Source organism: Andrena cerasifolii, chromosome 6 (assembly GCF_050908995.1).
Source record: "Andrena cerasifolii isolate SP2316 chromosome 6, iyAndCera1_principal, whole genome shotgun sequence".
Classification (NCBI taxonomy): Eukaryota; Metazoa; Arthropoda; class Insecta; order Hymenoptera; family Andrenidae; genus Andrena; species Andrena cerasifolii.
The window spans coordinates 2,583,728-2,601,204 of record NC_135123.1 but is presented as its reverse complement, the minus strand read 5'-3'; the positions used below and the strand labels follow the sequence as shown (position 1 = coordinate 2,601,204).

Genomic DNA, 17,477 nt, shown 5'->3' with positions numbered 1-17,477 from the left:
CTAACGCATGAATGTAGAACATTGTTCATGAGTGTTTTGTAAAGCTAAGACAGTTTCCTTTCAGAACCTTTAGTTGCCAATTCAATGACATTTTTTTTAACCGTATTAAATTCATTTTAAAATGATCCCAAAAATTGCATATTTACCATTTTCTAGAAAACATGATGCCACTTCAAGGAAAATCATAGAATCATTCAAGTGTCCACGTTTTTTCTGAGGTGAAACTACCCCTTCAACACTGTGCAAAAAGCCGGACCGATCAGATTCTTTTTCCGTATGTCCTCGATGGTCAAACATGCGATACGGTCTGAAAAATTGAAGGATCACCTGTTTTACGTTATGTTTCTCTGTAAAACCCTTTCTTTTGTTCTCGCGGCTTTTGAACACTTGTTGCACGTTTTTTTGCTAGTTCAACGTCATTTTAGTAAAAAGAAAAGATTTCAAAAATTTAAATAAAAAATTATACCCGAACTCTTCGCAATGACGAAAACTGTACTTCAATAACTGGCAATAGCACCATCCAAAGCGCGCCACGAGTTGGCGCATGCGCGGTCGGATTTACACTTCATTGTATGTGCGTCAGCATGGAGAGATGAGACCCTGCGGTTCGTCACTCCCGCAGTATTTTCTGACTCCAAACCCACTCTCCGATGCGTGTGTGTATGAGACCACATGCGTGCGTGTGTATATCTGTGTGTATTTGTGTGTGGTCTAATAATGTGTTGCCCCCTCTCCGCATGAGGACTTGCCTCAATCGGTTGCGCATGTTAATGCAGTTGCGGATTTGCCTTTGGGGAATTCTCTGCCAAATTTGGCGGAGGGCGTCTGCTAATTGTCCCAAATTCGCCAGGTTCGGGTACTGTTGTCGCAAACGTCGCCCAAGAATGTTCCAAACGTGCTCAATCGGATTCAGATCTGGGCTCACTGCTGGATGACCAAGAACTGATATCCGCTTTTGCCGCAGAAATCGTAGCGTATGGCGTGCCGTATGCGCCCTTGCATTATCCTGCATAAGGACGAAGCGGTTCCCTATACGTTGACGCAGGGGGAGTACAACGGGGCGCAGAATCTCGTCCACGTACCGCGCAGCGGTCAGCCCACCAGGTGGGAGCACAATTAATGGGGTACGTGAGTACCGTGTTACCCCGGACCAAACCATAACTGATCCACCATTGAACGCAACAACCGGCCTTGTATGGTTGGCATTATGGCGTTCACCACGACGACGCCAGACCCGAACCCGTCGATCATTCCCGTGGAGGCAAAATCGGGACTCGTCAGTAAAAAGGAAATTTGCCCATTGTCGCTGGCTCCAGTGCACGTAATGGCGAGCGTATGCCAAACGCTGCCGTTGATGTGTGCGAGTGAGCAACGGGACTCGCACTGGACGCCTTGAACGCAAGCTAACGTCCCTCAATCGACGTCTGATAGTACTATTGGAAATCGGACGTGGCGGATTATGTCTGCGGTTCATAAATTGTCCCGCAATAACGCGTGCAGTGACGATTGGCTCCCGAAGAGCATGTCGCGTAATCCTTCTGTCCTCTCGAGAACTTGTCGCACGTCTGTGCCTTTGCCCTGTTCTGCGAGAGTACAGTCCATTCTCTCGAAATCGAGCATACAGACGGTTGACAACCGACGGACTAACACCAAAGGAATTGGCAACGTGTTGCAAGCTGTGGCCCTCCTCCAACAGAGTCACAAGCCGAGCGACTTCGAACTCAGTTAGGTGACGCCGGGGCATAACTCGATGCAAAAAAGGAAGTTCGCTAAAAGTCTAATTTCATGTCCCAAGGTGTAGTGTGAGTAGCTGTGGCGCGGCGTCTCGTCTTGCTGTATTGGCGCATGCGCAGTGAGGCGTAGGTCCGACCGCGCATGCGCCAACTCGTGGCGCGCTTTGGGTGGCGCTATTGCCAGATATTGAAGTACAGTTTTCGTCATTGCGAAGAGTTTGGGTATAATTGTTTCTTTTAAATTTTTGAAATCTTTTCTTTTTACTAAAATGACGTTGAACTAACAAAAAATACGTGCAACAAGTGTTCAAAAGCCGCGAGAACAAAAGAAAAGGTTTTACAGAGAAACATAACGTAAAACAGGTGATCCTTCAATTTTTCAGACCGTATCGCATGTTTGATCATCGAGGACATACGGAAAAAGAATCTGATCGGTCCGGACTTTCGCACAGTGTTTAAGGGGGTATACCCGTTTGAACCCTCGGAAAATGTATACATTTTGTGGATTTTTTTACAAGTCAACGGTTTGATGCAGATTTCCCGTTTTTTAACTATGTTTACATAGTATTATGAACTACTTATAAAAAAGTTTCAGTTAAAAAACTATTGTTTTTCGGAAGTTACGGATACATGTCCGAAAGTCTCTCGATTTTAGACGGTTAAACGGTGGCCCTAAAAACTCGCGCTACGTTCAACCAATTCACTTCCAATTTTGCATGCAGAATCATAATAAGATTCCACATCGTCCAACGAAGGCGATTTTGAAAATTTTGAAAAATAAAGAAATGGTGAGAGATCAAAGGTAAAGTTAAATTTTTCTAAGAGAAAAATCCACCTTTTTCCTTTATAAATAATAAACGGGGAATCGAAATAAAAAAAGCCTTCGTTGGACGATGCGGAATCTTATTATGATTCTGCATGCAAAATTGGAAGTGAATTGGTTGAACGTAGCGCGAGTTTTTAGGGCTACCGTTTAGCCGTCTAAAATCGAGAGACTTTCGGACATGTATCCGTAACTTCCGACAAACAATAGTTTTTTAACTGAAACTTTTTTTATAAGTAGTTCATAATACTATGTAAACATAGTTAAAAAACGGGAAATCTGCATCAAACCGTTGACTTGTAAAAAAATCCACAAAATGTATACATTTTCCGAGGGTTCAAACGGGTATACCCCCTTAAGGGGTAGTTTCACCTCAGAAAAAACGTGGACACTTGAATGATTCCATGATTTTCCTTGAAGTGGCATCATGTTTTCTAGAAAATGGTAAATATGCAATTTTTGGGATCATTTTAAAATGAATTTAATACGGTTAAAAAAATGTCACTGAATTGGCAACTAAAGGTTCTGAAAGGAAACTGTCTTAGCTTTACAAAACACTCATGAACAATGTTCTACGATCGTTCGTTAGCAAGTTATAGGCGTTCAAACTAGAAAGCTCCTTTTTTTATTTGATAGCGAATAACTCGGTCAATAAAAATCATACAACAAAATCAATAAAACGAAATTAAAGAGAAATGTTTGCTCTATAAGAGCCCTCCAAAAAAATTTTGGCCCGTGCATACGTCCAAACTAGGCAAAACATTTTGAAACTTCGTTTCCTGCGCTTCATCTTGATAAAACAGTATCATAATGGACGAAGAAAAAAAGTTGAGTACTTGATTCAGAAACTACAAACTTCAAGCTTTAAAATGCGTTTTTTAAATATTTTTTGCGATTATTTTTCGCAGAGATACAGCCATTTGAAAATAAACAAAATTTTTGGGAAATTATAATGTTCCCTTAATTTTGACGCGGAGTGTATCTATTTGTATAAAAATATAGCTGCTTAATTTTATTTAATACTTTTTTTGTTTGTATAAATAGCCATTGTTATAATTGGCGCAATTTTTGTATATCTTTAGTTTTGTAAAGCTAAATATGTCACATAATAAATTTACGACAGTTTTTTTGTTTGTCTTCGCGCGCGCGTATATTTGGCGTGCATTTTTGTACCTGTTTTTAAAACAGGTAATTTGGTGGATACAACACACGCGCAGGCGTAGACTCGAATCAATCTTCATCTTCTACTGCTACTTAGGTTCGACCGCGTAATCGATTAACAATTAAATTCTTGAGCGTGTGTTTCGCGTGTGACGGAAGTACATCTCGGGCACGTTTACGTTCTACATCCTGCGCTAAACTGTTGAAAAAAATGTTTACGGAATCTTGCCGCTTTTTCGATTTTAAGAATTCCCGCAGCACTTCAGTTACTGAGGTTCCATTTGTTTCCCGCTGTTTTGGTTGTGAAGATGATGCAGAATGAGTAGATAATGGAATCATACACAAGTGAATTTCACAATCAATAGTTTCAGATTCATTGTCTGAAGTACGAGCAGAGTATTCTTTTGGGAGTGGCAAGCTGCTTCTCTGAGCTATACCAACGATATATGAGTTTAGAAATTCCATTTTTCGTATTTCCGGGTTAGGTCCTCCGCGGAGGACCGGTACACTAGCCAGCCTTGGTCTTGAACCTGAACTTTTCAATGTAGAGCTTTCTGAAAACAAAAGTGTACGAAGAGGCAAAGCGAATGTGGATAATCTCTGCCGACGAATCGCCGATGGATGCGCTGAAATTCCTGAAGAATACGAATTATTCGGAAGAATATTAAGATCATTTCACAGGAGACTGGAGACATGCATGGAGAGCAGCGAGGCCGTAATTTCCAACAATTGCTGTCAGTAGAAGGTAAGATTTTAATTCTTACACTGTTTCGTTTGTCGCCACGATTATAATTATTCGAGTGATCCCCATAACTGTTTCTTTGCTTACTCCGCGTGGGCGATCAGCCGACGCGGTACAGCTGATTGTGAGAGCGAGAAAGCGAAGAAGATGCATCTACTAATGAAAATTAATATTTGTGTTTTTCTTTTTTTTAAATTAAACCATTATGTGAACGTTAGCAATTGACTGGCAAGATTTTCTTGAAAGAAGCGAGTTGAGACACGAACTTGCTCCATTTGAAATATTTTAAAATGTACATAACGTGCCACTGACCGGAGGTAGTGGATCCTTAGCTGTTTAAAGAGTTGGAACTCACCCTATAGATTCAATACCTAAGGATTTATTGAGCTTGAACTGACCCTTGCGCGGCGATCACGACAGTGATCGCTAATCGATTCGAAAATAATGAGAGTGCCCGTCGTTTTGGGCGTTGGGTTTTATACAGTCTTTTGGGTTGCGGTGGGGGCCTAATGGTTGCCGTCCGATGATCCTTGGCTAAACATGGTTCGCGGATTCCTTCGCTTAATTCCGTTGTCCCTCGGCTGTGCAGCGTTCGCGGATTCCTTCGCATCGTTGCATAACTCGCTGGCTCGATTCTAATCGGTGGTTGTTTCACAACACTGCGCGTTGCCCAGAAGTTAGTTAAAGCAACCTGAGATAGCAGCTTCTGCGGTGCCCAGGAGTCGGTTAAAGCAATTTGAGATGGTAGCTGATCAGCTGATTGAAGCCTTCTCGGGATGGTAGGTTCCACGTGGCCCAGGGCTGTTTCAGGGACTGCCCAGGATAGTAGGTTTGAGGTATCGTTGCATCGAGCGAGACTCGATACTTTCTCGATTGCAGAGAACTGATTTCACTGGCCTGTGGTGCCCATATGTAGTATAGTAAAGAGAGTTCTAACCCAAATTTGAGTTTTGCATTCAATACGTGTTCAGAGTCGTACGATAGACGTTCAATACACGTTCAGAGTAGTACGATAGACGTTCAATACACGTTCAAAGTGGTACGATAGACGTTCAATACATGTTCAGAGTGGTACTGGCACCATAGGTGTATTGAACGTCTATTGTACCACGCTGCACATGTATTGAACGTCTATCGTACCAGTCTGAACGTGTATTGAACGTCTATCGCACCACTCTGAACGTGTATTGAACGTCTATCGCACCAGTCCGAACGTGTATCGAACGTCTATCGTACCACTCTGCACATGTATTGAACGTCTATCGAACCACTCTGAACGTGTAGTGAACGCAAAACTCAAATTTGGATTAGAACTCTCTTTCCTATACTACTCTCGTATTTATACATATTCCCAGTTTTATGCGCGCATCAATCGAGAGGTTGGACGTATCCGTGTCGTCGGATGTTGTTTGAAAGGGAAACCTCGTCCAACGTTCTCTCGTCCAACCTCCTTCTCCAATTGTTGGTATGTCGGGATGTTCTCCGTAGTTACTGCTTCTAGTCCCGTTGTTGGAAATGGTGTACATCCAGGGCCGAAAATGAAAATGTATTTCCATGCCCTCCGTCGAGAGTCCTGCATCCTCTATTAGATCCCATTCCGGATTAATAAATATTGCTAAAGTTTCCCTTCTCATTCACAGATGATCATATATTTCTATTATTCTACTTTTGATTGCAATTTGACTTATTGCACTTGGCGATTCTTTCTGTATGAAATGTCTTTTCCCGTTTGACGTAGAACTACGTCTTTCCCCGCACTATATATGTTTCCAGCGGCTATGGGGGCCCAAATTAAGACTCGGATGTCACGAAATATGCAACCCCGTTGCGCCGTTACTGCTCGCAAACGGAAAGAGATAGAGAGATGATTTTTGCAGCGTTAGGTAGAGGAAGGAACACTGCATCTAAAACTATATGAAACGTTATTATCAGTTGACTCTGAGCGAGCTCACAGCGTCGCGAAAATGAACGAGATTTGGTTTTACTTCACCTCCACGCAGCGAGCACGGCGCGGCAGAATGTTGGGTATATATGTATTTCTCGTTCGACCGCGCGGTGCCGTTTCATTTTCGACGGCTTTCGTCGGTCGCTCACGCGCGATGATTCACAGCTAATGCGAAAAATGAAATTCTTTATTTTCTTCGTCGAATCAATATGGCAGTGACACCAATGGACTCCTTATGTTTTTCCGATGAAAATCATACCAAATGTTATGTAAATTGGACTATTTTTAACGAAGCTAATTTTACATCATGCAAATCATTTTTTCATGTAATGTCCTTAATTATGGTCCGAATTATGTCGTTTTGGGGCCAATTTCATAGGGAAGACATAAGGAATCGATTGACGTCACATTATCAAAGGTCTGATTAGAAATGCAGAAATCAAAATTCGCCACTGCTTAGTGCGCAACATTGTATGGCCCCGCCGAGATTGTAGTTTAGCTTTAATAAATATCGGTGATTGAATATTAAGATTATAGGTCTGGAAGTTCGGAAGATAGTTTTCTTTGCTGACGAGGAATTCATATTTTCCCGCAAATAGGTGGTCTGCAATGTAGGTTCTAGCAAGGCTCAACTGGTAAATTGTAAATTGTTTCAGATTTTATAACGTCCATGCTGGGAAATCATTGTAATGTTGTGATGACATATTTTCTCCACTATATTTTGCATGATATTGGGGGTATTGTCACGTCCCGGGTGAGGTCTTTTGGGGACGTCGACAATGGGAGGAGGAAAAATCTCAGGCGACGAATACTAAATCCGCCACACTGTGGGTTTGAGAAGGACTCAGGCGACGAATATGAAATCCGCCACGCTGTGGGTTAGAGAGGACTCAGGCGACGAATATGAAATCCGCCACACTGAGGGTTTGAGAAGGACTCAGGCGACGAATACTAAATCCGCCACACTGAGGGTTTGAGAGGGACTCTGGCGACGAATATTAAATCCGCCACACTGAGGGGTTAGAGAGGACTCAGGCGACGAATATTAAATCCGCCACACTGAGGGTTTGAGAGGACTCAGGCGACGAATACTAAATCCGCCACACTGAGGGTTTGAGAGGGACTCAGGCGACGAATATTAAATCCGCCACACTGAGGGGTTAGGGAAGGCAAATGTGTATTTAGAGCACACCCGTTACGGTACTTCGTATTTGTTTTGGTTTACGAAGTAGGATTTACTGTTGCATTAGTATAAAAGAAACCGCGTTTAGTTCTTCTATAGATTGCACGGCTCATGCAGCGGTGTGTTTATAAACACTGGGCACGCTCTCGCGAATCAGCTGATGCGACAGCTTGATTTCGTAGGGAATCCTTATGATTCTGGGGTATACACAATAATTCGAGACGTGGTTAATAACAAAGCGGTTTATTAGCCTGGTTTATGCGTTTTAACAAAGCGTGGGAATTTGTTGGCGCAAAACATGTATATAAATTGTAATATGAAAATATGAATATGACATACAATAATAGAGAAAAATGATATAGCTATTAGCAATATATAAAATGGTATACAAAATAATAGATGAATAGCAATAAGCTTTTTAATGCAATAAGCGTGATTAATATAAGGTAATATGAAAATATATAGAAAGTATAAAAGAAAAGACATATATATATATGTAGATAATAGACGTTAATAATATGAATATATATATTAACAGTAATGAATTTGGTAGTATGGAGATGAACAATAAGATATAATAATAGTAATAAATGCTTACAGTAGATGCCGTTGAACACTGGCTTTAACACTTTAATATTTGAATGAATAATGAATATTGACTCACTGATGAGTATAATAATAAATCTTTAACACTTTGATTAAGATTGAATGAACAATGAGGTTGAAGATCTTTAACACCGTTTGATACTTTTGATGCTATTTCGGCAAAAGAATATCGATGATAGAGGACGCGGTCTCGCAGGACCTCGTATTTATGTGTTTTCACAGGAATATTGCGGGGGTGACGCGCGGTAAAGACCTTGACACATTTCGGAATAAGACGCAGTATGACTTCCGGGGTTTTTATAAACGGTATGGCTATTAATAGCCATATTTTTTTCACGTACGCCAATTGCGTCGTAATTGGGTTACTGGGGTTTTTATAAACGGTATTTGGAGATACTCAACTCTTCGATTGGATTTCGGGTGTTTGATAGGAATAGGGGATAGATTGTTTGGACTTCATGAGTCGTAAAGAGGGGATTGAGACTTGGTCTCTATTTAAGAGGGATTTTGTAATGAGGGACTTGTTTGAATTCGTTTTTAAAAGAATGATTCGTGCCTTATAGGACGAATAGGCGAAGAGGGTTTTGAAACGACCATCTCGTGATGGGGACCACTAAGGTATATCAGCGAGGTGGAGGTTTGTATCGCTCATCTCGTGATGGGGATCTCTAAGATACATCATCGAGGTAGAGTTTTGTATCGATCATCTTGTGTTGTTGACCACTAGGGTGCAACATCAAGGTGATCGGCGATTGAGGAGATGGGGTAGGAGTTGAGTTTCATAGAGTTTAGTGGAGTGATTTCGAGGTTTACTTGTGGAATTTGGAATAAGAGTGCGCGAAAAATCGTGGGACGTTACAGTATTTAAGTTTGTTAATATTAATGAGGCCATTTCCGGTTCGTCGTGGTCACTGTACATACGTATAGGACATGCATCTAGCTCAAATACTTCACCGCGCACACACACTTCTCTGCATTCTTGATGTTATATTTCAAAAACGAAACATTTCCCCAAGGTTTGACGCATACCACCTGAAAGGGTACAAAATAAGCTGTGTTACGTGCCGCGACCTTTGGTGTTCGAGCGGCGCGTTTTAGACAGCCAAATTCTGATTATGGGTATCCCACAGTCGTTAGACTATCAGAATTTCCTATCGTTACGTATAGAATGGCAAGGAGGCTCGCCGCACTGGTAACAGTCAATTATTTAAATTTTAAATGTCTAAGTACCTTATCAGATGGATAAGGGGTAGATTTTGGGATCGTTGGTGCTCTAGTCCCGTACGGGTCTTTTCAATGGAATCAGATAGGTAATTGATGAGTAGAATTTAATAGTAAATAAAGTTTTAATGATTAAATAATGAATGAATGTAAAACATTTAACAGAACTGAATATGAACAAATCAATCAATAATTTACAAAGAATAGGCGTTCGTGAAATCGGTATAATTCCTGACTAGGGGAATCCCACAGTCGTTTGACTGTCAGAAATTATCGTTAGGTACGAATTAATTATAACGGTGTATTTTCGTGTACAAAAAGAGATAAGATGTGCAACTCACCAGACAGTCACAATAATTTAATTGACAATATGCTTTAAATTTCCTTTTTGAGATTCAAATAATTTCTTGTCGCTGATAAACCTTGAATAAAGTGAAATAAAGTGAGACGGATGTATATAAATAAATTACCATGTATTACAAAAATAAGCAAAAAGGAAAAACAAAAGGTTGTACCTACGTCTGACGGCTATGGCGTCCGGTACAAAACAGTCTTCTGGTCAGCCTCCTGATCGTCCTCTTGAAGGGGCCGACCTTCTTCTCTCTTCGGTTGCGAGCACCAGCAGGCCATGCACAGGCCTATACCCGGTGTTCGCAACAGTATACAGGGTCATCCGTTAAAACTGCAACCTACGCATGCGCGAACAGACGAAAATGGCAACACCGCCTCACGGACGCATTCCACTACAACCATTCACCGGCCTGGCGTTCCCGGGAGGACTGCCAGCGACCGCTAGACAGCAGAGATGCCCGAGCTTCGAAAATTTTAGGATCGTCTCTTTCAAATTAAGGTCGCAAAGAGCTATTTGAAATTTCCCGGCCCGGGTTGAAGAATTTCGGGCCTTTTTCGTATAACTTTTGAAGTATAAAAAATATCGAAATGCAATTTGCGCCGAAAAATGAGAAAATATTATTCCCTCTTAATTATGGATAATTTAAAATATTTTACGTTTACTTAATTTTTCTTTTACCAATTTTTTAACCATAATTGTTGTGAAAAGCTTTTGCAAACTCTTTATTTGATACTGTATTTAATGCTCTTTTTAAAATTCATGGCGTTGATAAACAATAGGCTAGTTGTTTCTGTATCATTACTTTCATAAATTGAGAAATTAAATTTTTATTTAATTATGTGTTAGTTCTGCAAACCTCAGAATCTATTGTTCTGGTTTTCTTTTTCATAATTTTATTCTTAATGCAGTGCATGCATAGATCGGACGTAACAAGTAACTAATGGGGCGTGTCATTAATTGTAGCGGTGTTTAAATTTTTTTCTCTGATTTTCAGACACAATTTTTGTGTCTGAATGTTTTAACCTTTTAGCTACTCAACGCCATCCCTATACCGGCTTCCGTTAATGTTATTTTTTGGAACGATGCGCCGTTATTGTGGATTTTACACGCAGGTGGCGAAAAATCTCTCCGTGCAGTGTTATAGCGCCGCGGTCTACCCTGTCGTAGCTAAAATTTTTTAAATTAAGACGGGTACGAGTCTAGTCGACATTGTTTTCAAACCTCATTACAGTGATCTGGGGTGCGACTGGTAAACCGATCATAAAATTGGAGCGCGCAGCTCGCTTACTTGGGCCGGGAAATTCCGCACAGCTCTTTGCGACGTTAATTTGAAAGAGACCATCCTAAAATTTTCGATGCTCGGGCAACACTGCTGTCCAGCGGTCGGTGGCAGCCCTCCGAATGCCGGGCCGGTGTATGGTTGCAGGGGAATGCGTCCGTGAGGCGGTGTTGCCATTTTTGTCCGTTCGCGCGCGCGTGGGTTGCAGGTTTAACGGATCACCCTGTATAGGGTAAAGGTACCAGTAGTTGACCATGTATCAGTAGTTGTCAACTTTTCAGAAAAAACGTGAAATATAAGGTTTTTAGAAGTGGCGAACTGTGGGTATTCGGAGCCGCGGCGCGCTGTTGAAAAGAGATAGTTGCACTTCTAAAAATCTTATTTTTCACGTTTTTTCTGAAAAGTTGCCAACTACTGATACATGGTAAACTACTGGTACCTTTACCCTAATAGTGTGTATCATACGTGTGCTTGGACGTTGCCTGGGCACAACACAATGAATTTGCGGTTTGACATGTTATTTGAGCATATTATAAAGTAATAAAATCTATTGCAAAAACATTAAAAAGTTGAAAATATTAATTGTGAGACGACTACGCGTAAGTTATTGATTTTCGCGAGCAGTCAATCGGTGTACACGATTGTGCCTTGTAGGAGTATCTGAAACAAAAAAGCGAATTTTTTCATTAATTATAACGCATTTTGTAGGTGATGATCTTTCGTTTTTTGTTATTTTATCGAAAATGAACTAAATGGCAAGTGTTTGAAAATTTCTCGCGACTTTCTGCAGAAAATTTGTACTAATTTGTTTAGAATTTACAATAAAAAAACTGATATTGCAAAAGTCGACGGTCAACACCTAATATCCGTTGTGACGAATATGTGTGGAAATTTGTATTGCAATCGGACCATTAGAACCCGAGAAATCATTTACACTGTTTTCACAGTATTCAAATAATGTGATTCCGAGAAAAACGCGTTTAAAATTTCAGAATGTTTTACTGCTTTATCGCTGACCCCTAATCTGCCATTCTAGCTTCATACATAAGGGCCCTTCTGTTCAAGTGCAGCTTCTTCTGCACCTTTCATTGCAGATCTGCGAGCGATACGGCCTTCTTTTGACCCTGGAACATTCGTCTCTGGGCCTTAGAGACACGTTCCTCGTGTAATCTTTTGCATAAGGCGGCTGTAATCGGCCCTATAGTTATGCCCATCGTATGCAGTATAGTTAACATACTTGAGTAGCCTTCACTGAATATGCTGGTTGCAATATAAGCCTCAATCTCAACTGTTGAAACGCCGCTAAATACTTTTTTTTTAGAACAAATGACCAAATTAAATTGAAACCACCCAAACAACGTTTTCCAACAAATCATCTCTACTCAGTTCCTGATATACAGGCGAAATGCGTTTATAACTTCTGTAGGTAGAGCTGCTTTGCGTACATATTTTTTTAATGTCTTATTCGCCTTCGCTACCTGCTCAGTACACCAGCTGTCTGGCCCAGGGGGCAGTCCTCATGCTGTGGTTTCTTGTCGGTTGACGATTTGTGTTTGAGTGTCGCCCAGATAGCCCTCTTCATGTCTGTCGTTGAACTTTTATTTCTTCTGATGTCTAGTCCATAATATGTATACGCTTAATTCATCAATCAATGTCAATGTTAATTTGCCTTTCCCACCAAGTCCTTCTTCTTTATTTGTTAGCTTACGAAGACGTGCCCCCCCCCCCAATGTGTTTCTGCACGTGACCGACCCACTCTTCTGTATTATATTGTAACACGGTTAGCAGGCAGTTTAAAATCGGTCTCGTCGAAATAGGCTGCACACGTTACAGTACAAAAGTTTAGAATTGGGTAAAGAGTTTTGATTATTTTCATGGGTTAAATATCTACAGGGTGTCCGCGGGAAGACTGGACAGCTGGATATCTCCTAAAGTACTGGAAATAAAATTTTTTAAAAAATATGTAATTGGTTCGAGGGGGCTAATTTATTAGCTGAGACGATTTTTTTCGATTATTATTTTAAAAGATACGATGGTCAAGTTCGGTTTTTCAAATGGAACTATTTTTTTTTTTAAGACTTGAGTTGATAGTGCTTTCCAAGACAAATGCCAAAGGTCTACGACAGGGCAAAAAGCTGGACAATTCTTTTCCGTCAGAAATGCTACTTAGGTAGGTACATCTGCGGTATCGAGAAGCGCACCGTTACTTTTATTTCGCACTTGCATCTACGCTCGGATGATCGGTTCTTTTGGGAGGGATGTAAGTTGGATTGGTTAGGTTAGGAGGAGTGAAAGTTGCTAGACTAAATTTCAACCACAGGGAGCAGATTGTATCAGAACCAATCGGATTTGCATCTCTCACAAACGGCTGCCTAACCAATCCAACTTTCATCCCTCCCAAAAGAACCGGCCATCCGAGCGTAGATGCAAGTGCGAAATAAAAGTAACGGTGCGCTTTTCGATACCGTAGATGTACCTACCTAAGTAGCATTTCTGACGGAAAAGAATTGTCCAGCTTTTGGGCCTGCGAACCCTGTCGTAGACCTTTGGCAGGTAGGTATCAGTTTCAACAGGCAACGCCACCCGTGGCGCCAGTAAGACCGTCCCCGGTCCTTCCTATTCCAGAGGGTTTTCTTCCAGTCAAAATCAGTAATTTTGCAAGCGCAATATTGTCACGTCCCGGGTGAGGTCTTTTGGGAACGATGACATTAGGAAAGGAGAAAGACAGGCGCGAATCTAAAATCCAGCACTCTGCGGTTTTGAGGGACCTCAGGCGCGAATCTTGAATCCAACACTCTGAGGTTTTAAAGGAAGGAACGTCAGGCGCGAATCTATAATCCAACACACTGATCGTTTTGCAGGGAACTCAGGCGCGAATCTTAAATCCTTCACTCTGAGGGTTTGGGAGGAAGAAACGTCAGGCGCGAATCTAAAATCCAGCACACTAATCGTTTTACAGGGAGGAACGTCGGGCGCGAATCTATAATCCAGCACACTGATCATTTTGCAGGGAGGAACGCCAGGCGCGAATCTATAATCCAGCACACTAGTCGACCAGGGAAGTTTAAAGGCTAGAGCGTATTTGGGGAACACCCGTTAGCACTTTGTTTTGGTTTACGTAATATCAGATTTACCGTTGCATAGGCACAAAAAGTTTCCTCGTAATATTTCTTGAGAAATTCGTCTATACGTGCAGCTATGCAAGGGAATGTTAGTAAACACTGTCACTGTTTCGAGTTCGCGATCCGCGATCAGCTGTTTCGCCGATTCGTTGGTTTGTATCTTAGTACGTTCGTAACTAATGGTTGAACACAAATAACTTGAAGCAAGATTTTAAACAAAGCGATTTATTAACTTCGTTAATCGGTTATTATAATCGTGCGAGGGGGCTTTTAGCATTGGCACAATATTTGTAATATGGTTATAACATTTAATATATATATATGGACATGAGATACAATATAAGTCGTTTAATAATGATCGTTAATAATAATAATATGATAAGATTGCGATAAGCAGTTATAAACGAAATAATTGAATAGTAAGATTGCGATAAGCAGTTATAAACAAAATAATAGAATAGTAAGATTGCGATAAGCAGTTATAAACAAAATAATAGAATAGTAAGATTGCGATAAGCAGTTATAAACGAAATAATTGAATAGTATGGTATGGTGGTGATATGCACAATAATATTAAGTAATATAAATGGCTTACGGTGATCGTCGAACACTGAGTTTAATATTAACACTTTAAAGATATACTTTTCAAGTAAGACTTCTACCGAAGAGTGATTTCTGTCGAAGAAAGAGGACTCGGCCTGTCAGGACCTCATATTTATGTACTTTCACAGGAGTATTGTGGGGTACGCGCGGTAAAGACCTTGACACATTTCGGTTTAAGACGCAGTAGGACTTCCGGGGTTTTTATAAACGGTATGGCTATTAATAGAGATATTTTATGTCACGTACGCCAAATGCGTCGTAATTAGGTTTCTGGGGTTTTTATACTTGTAATAGAGATACTCAACTCATCGAATGGATTTCGGGTGTTTTACGGGAAAGGGGTTAGAGTGGCTTGGACTTCATGAGTCGTAAAGAGGGGGTTGAGACTTGGTCTCGATTTAAGAGGGATTTGTAATGAGGGACTTGTTTGAATTTGTTTTTGGAGGGAATGATTCGTGCCTTGTAAGACGAATAGGCGAAGAGGGTTTTGAAACGATCATCTCGCGATGGGGACCGCTAAGGTACATCAGCGAGGTGGAGGTTTGTATTGATCATCCTGTGTTGTTGACCGCTAAGGTGCAACATCAAGGTGATCGGTGATTGAGGAGATGGGGTAGGAGTTGAGTTTGATAGACTTTAGTGGAGTGATTTTGAGGTTTACTAGTGGAATTTGGAATAGGAAACGCGCGAAAAATCGTGGGACGTTACAATATCTTAAAAACCAGTGGAAATAAAGTGTATACATTAGCTTATTGAATTTGTCTTGGAACGCACTATCAACTCAGGTGTTCAAAAAAAAATAGTTCCATTTGAAAAACCGAACTTGACCGTCGTATCTTTTAAAATAATAATCGAAAAAAAATCGTCTCGGCTAATAAATTAGCCCCCTCGAACCATTCAATTACATATTTTTAAAAAATTTTTATCTCCAGTACTTTAGGACATATCCACCTGTCCAGTCTTCCCGCGGACACCCTGTACTCCTACACAGACCCCGCAATGAGTGACTATTAGGAAGCAGGAGGCTTTATGGTAATTTAAATGAGCTTGAGTGTGACATTCAAATATGCATGGATGTCTTTATTCTCTTACTTTAAATTGATATGCGTTAAAGGTTGAAAAGCCAAGGGGAAATCCCAGAATATTGGCGATGTACCAATATTGACTCTCCATTACCTCTGCTATTGTAATTTTGAACAGAACACAGAAACAATTTTATGTGAGACGACGTTCTCCAGCAGATACTGTGATTATAAAATTATGGTAACCCACTGTATCGGTCAATTTTACATTGTACGATTTCTTTCGTTTATATTCTCGTTTTTGAAAAATTCAACTCCTGTTCTGTGCCTGGGAAACAGGGAAACACACTCACACACGATATTTATGATAGCAAGAATTTAATAGCGCAAAAGAATTGAGATCTAACTGAAGGTTGAATATAAAACGCAGATTAATGAAGTTAACACTGTTTGACTTGGAAGATTGAGTCCATTCACTATTGCTCAGTCCGAAACGTCGAAGCTTCGGCGTTCGCGGATTAGTTTATTTTAGTATTAAATTACTCTATACGATAGTGAGTAAGTATATTTTAAATATAGTCGTTAAGTTACTCTAAACTTACAAACACTGTATATTTACAGGACGTTTACACAATAAGTACGAAGGTATAATTGACTATAAAGCTTAGCACTAATGTTAATTTAAATTAACTGAGATTAAGCGCGAAGTCGCGATTGAACAAAGTTGTTCGAAAAGAATTCTGGAACCCTCCAGGAGATACTGCGGGAGCACGCGATACAGAGAAAAGAAAGTACTTGTCACTGTGACTGTTCTTAGAAGAGAGCGTGATCACGGTGATTGATCGGGCCGGTTCGCCGAATTCTGTGACGTCAGCACTCCACCCAACAGCTGATCGTCCTGAGTAAGACGCGTACCGCACCGCGGAAACAAAGCCGTTCGCGTGATGAAGCGAGATAGCTGTCTAATTAACTGGGGTGCGTGTGAACAGATGGCCCGACCGATCTCATCACCGCGATCATGCATATCGTGATTTGGTTGCGTTAGCCTGTTTAAAAATACGCGCGCCATCGGCAGCGAATCCGCGCCGACTTGGCCTGAGGCCATTTGGGCCAATCCCAAACAACTATAAACTTAGCCATCTCTGGCTCGAAATACGATTAATAATTTAAAGAAAGAAGTTACGAATCCACAGACACCTTGTCACGCTCTCCGTGACTGTACGACAAAGAGTGACTCCGGCTTCGCGCTCTCGGGAGCGTCCGGCCGCGAGGCCCGCTGGAAAAAGCTGACGCTTGTAACTTTTCTAGGCGTGGCGTTGACGCGAGTTACAGGATTTCGGAATAGGTCCCCGTGGCGCGCTCTAAAGAAATGAATTTCACGAACCAGAATTCTTCTTAACAGTGTTTATTCATGAAAACACCTTCAACGTATAACTATCTAACAAGGTTAATGACTTTTTAGTCACAATAAAAAGGTATAAACAATAGTAACATAAAATGATGAATGACTCTTAGGTCGAAATAGAACGCAAAATGATATAATGACGCTTGGTCGATATAGAAAAGTATAACTTATAAATGACTCTTCGATCGAAATGGAATGCAAAATAATAGTAAATGACGCATGGTCGAAATAGAACATAAATAATAAATGATATTCGTATGAACGATCATAGATATTCTCT

The 17,477-nt window shown here is 40.8% G+C and overlaps 1 protein-coding gene across 2 annotated transcripts in view; it reads left to right on the top strand.

Annotated features, from left to right (window-relative positions):
- LOC143369737 (eEF1A lysine and N-terminal methyltransferase homolog) overlaps window positions 1-17,477 on the top strand; it is a 125,710-nt gene that overhangs the window by 37,747 nt on the left and 70,486 nt on the right. The window lies entirely within an intron of this gene.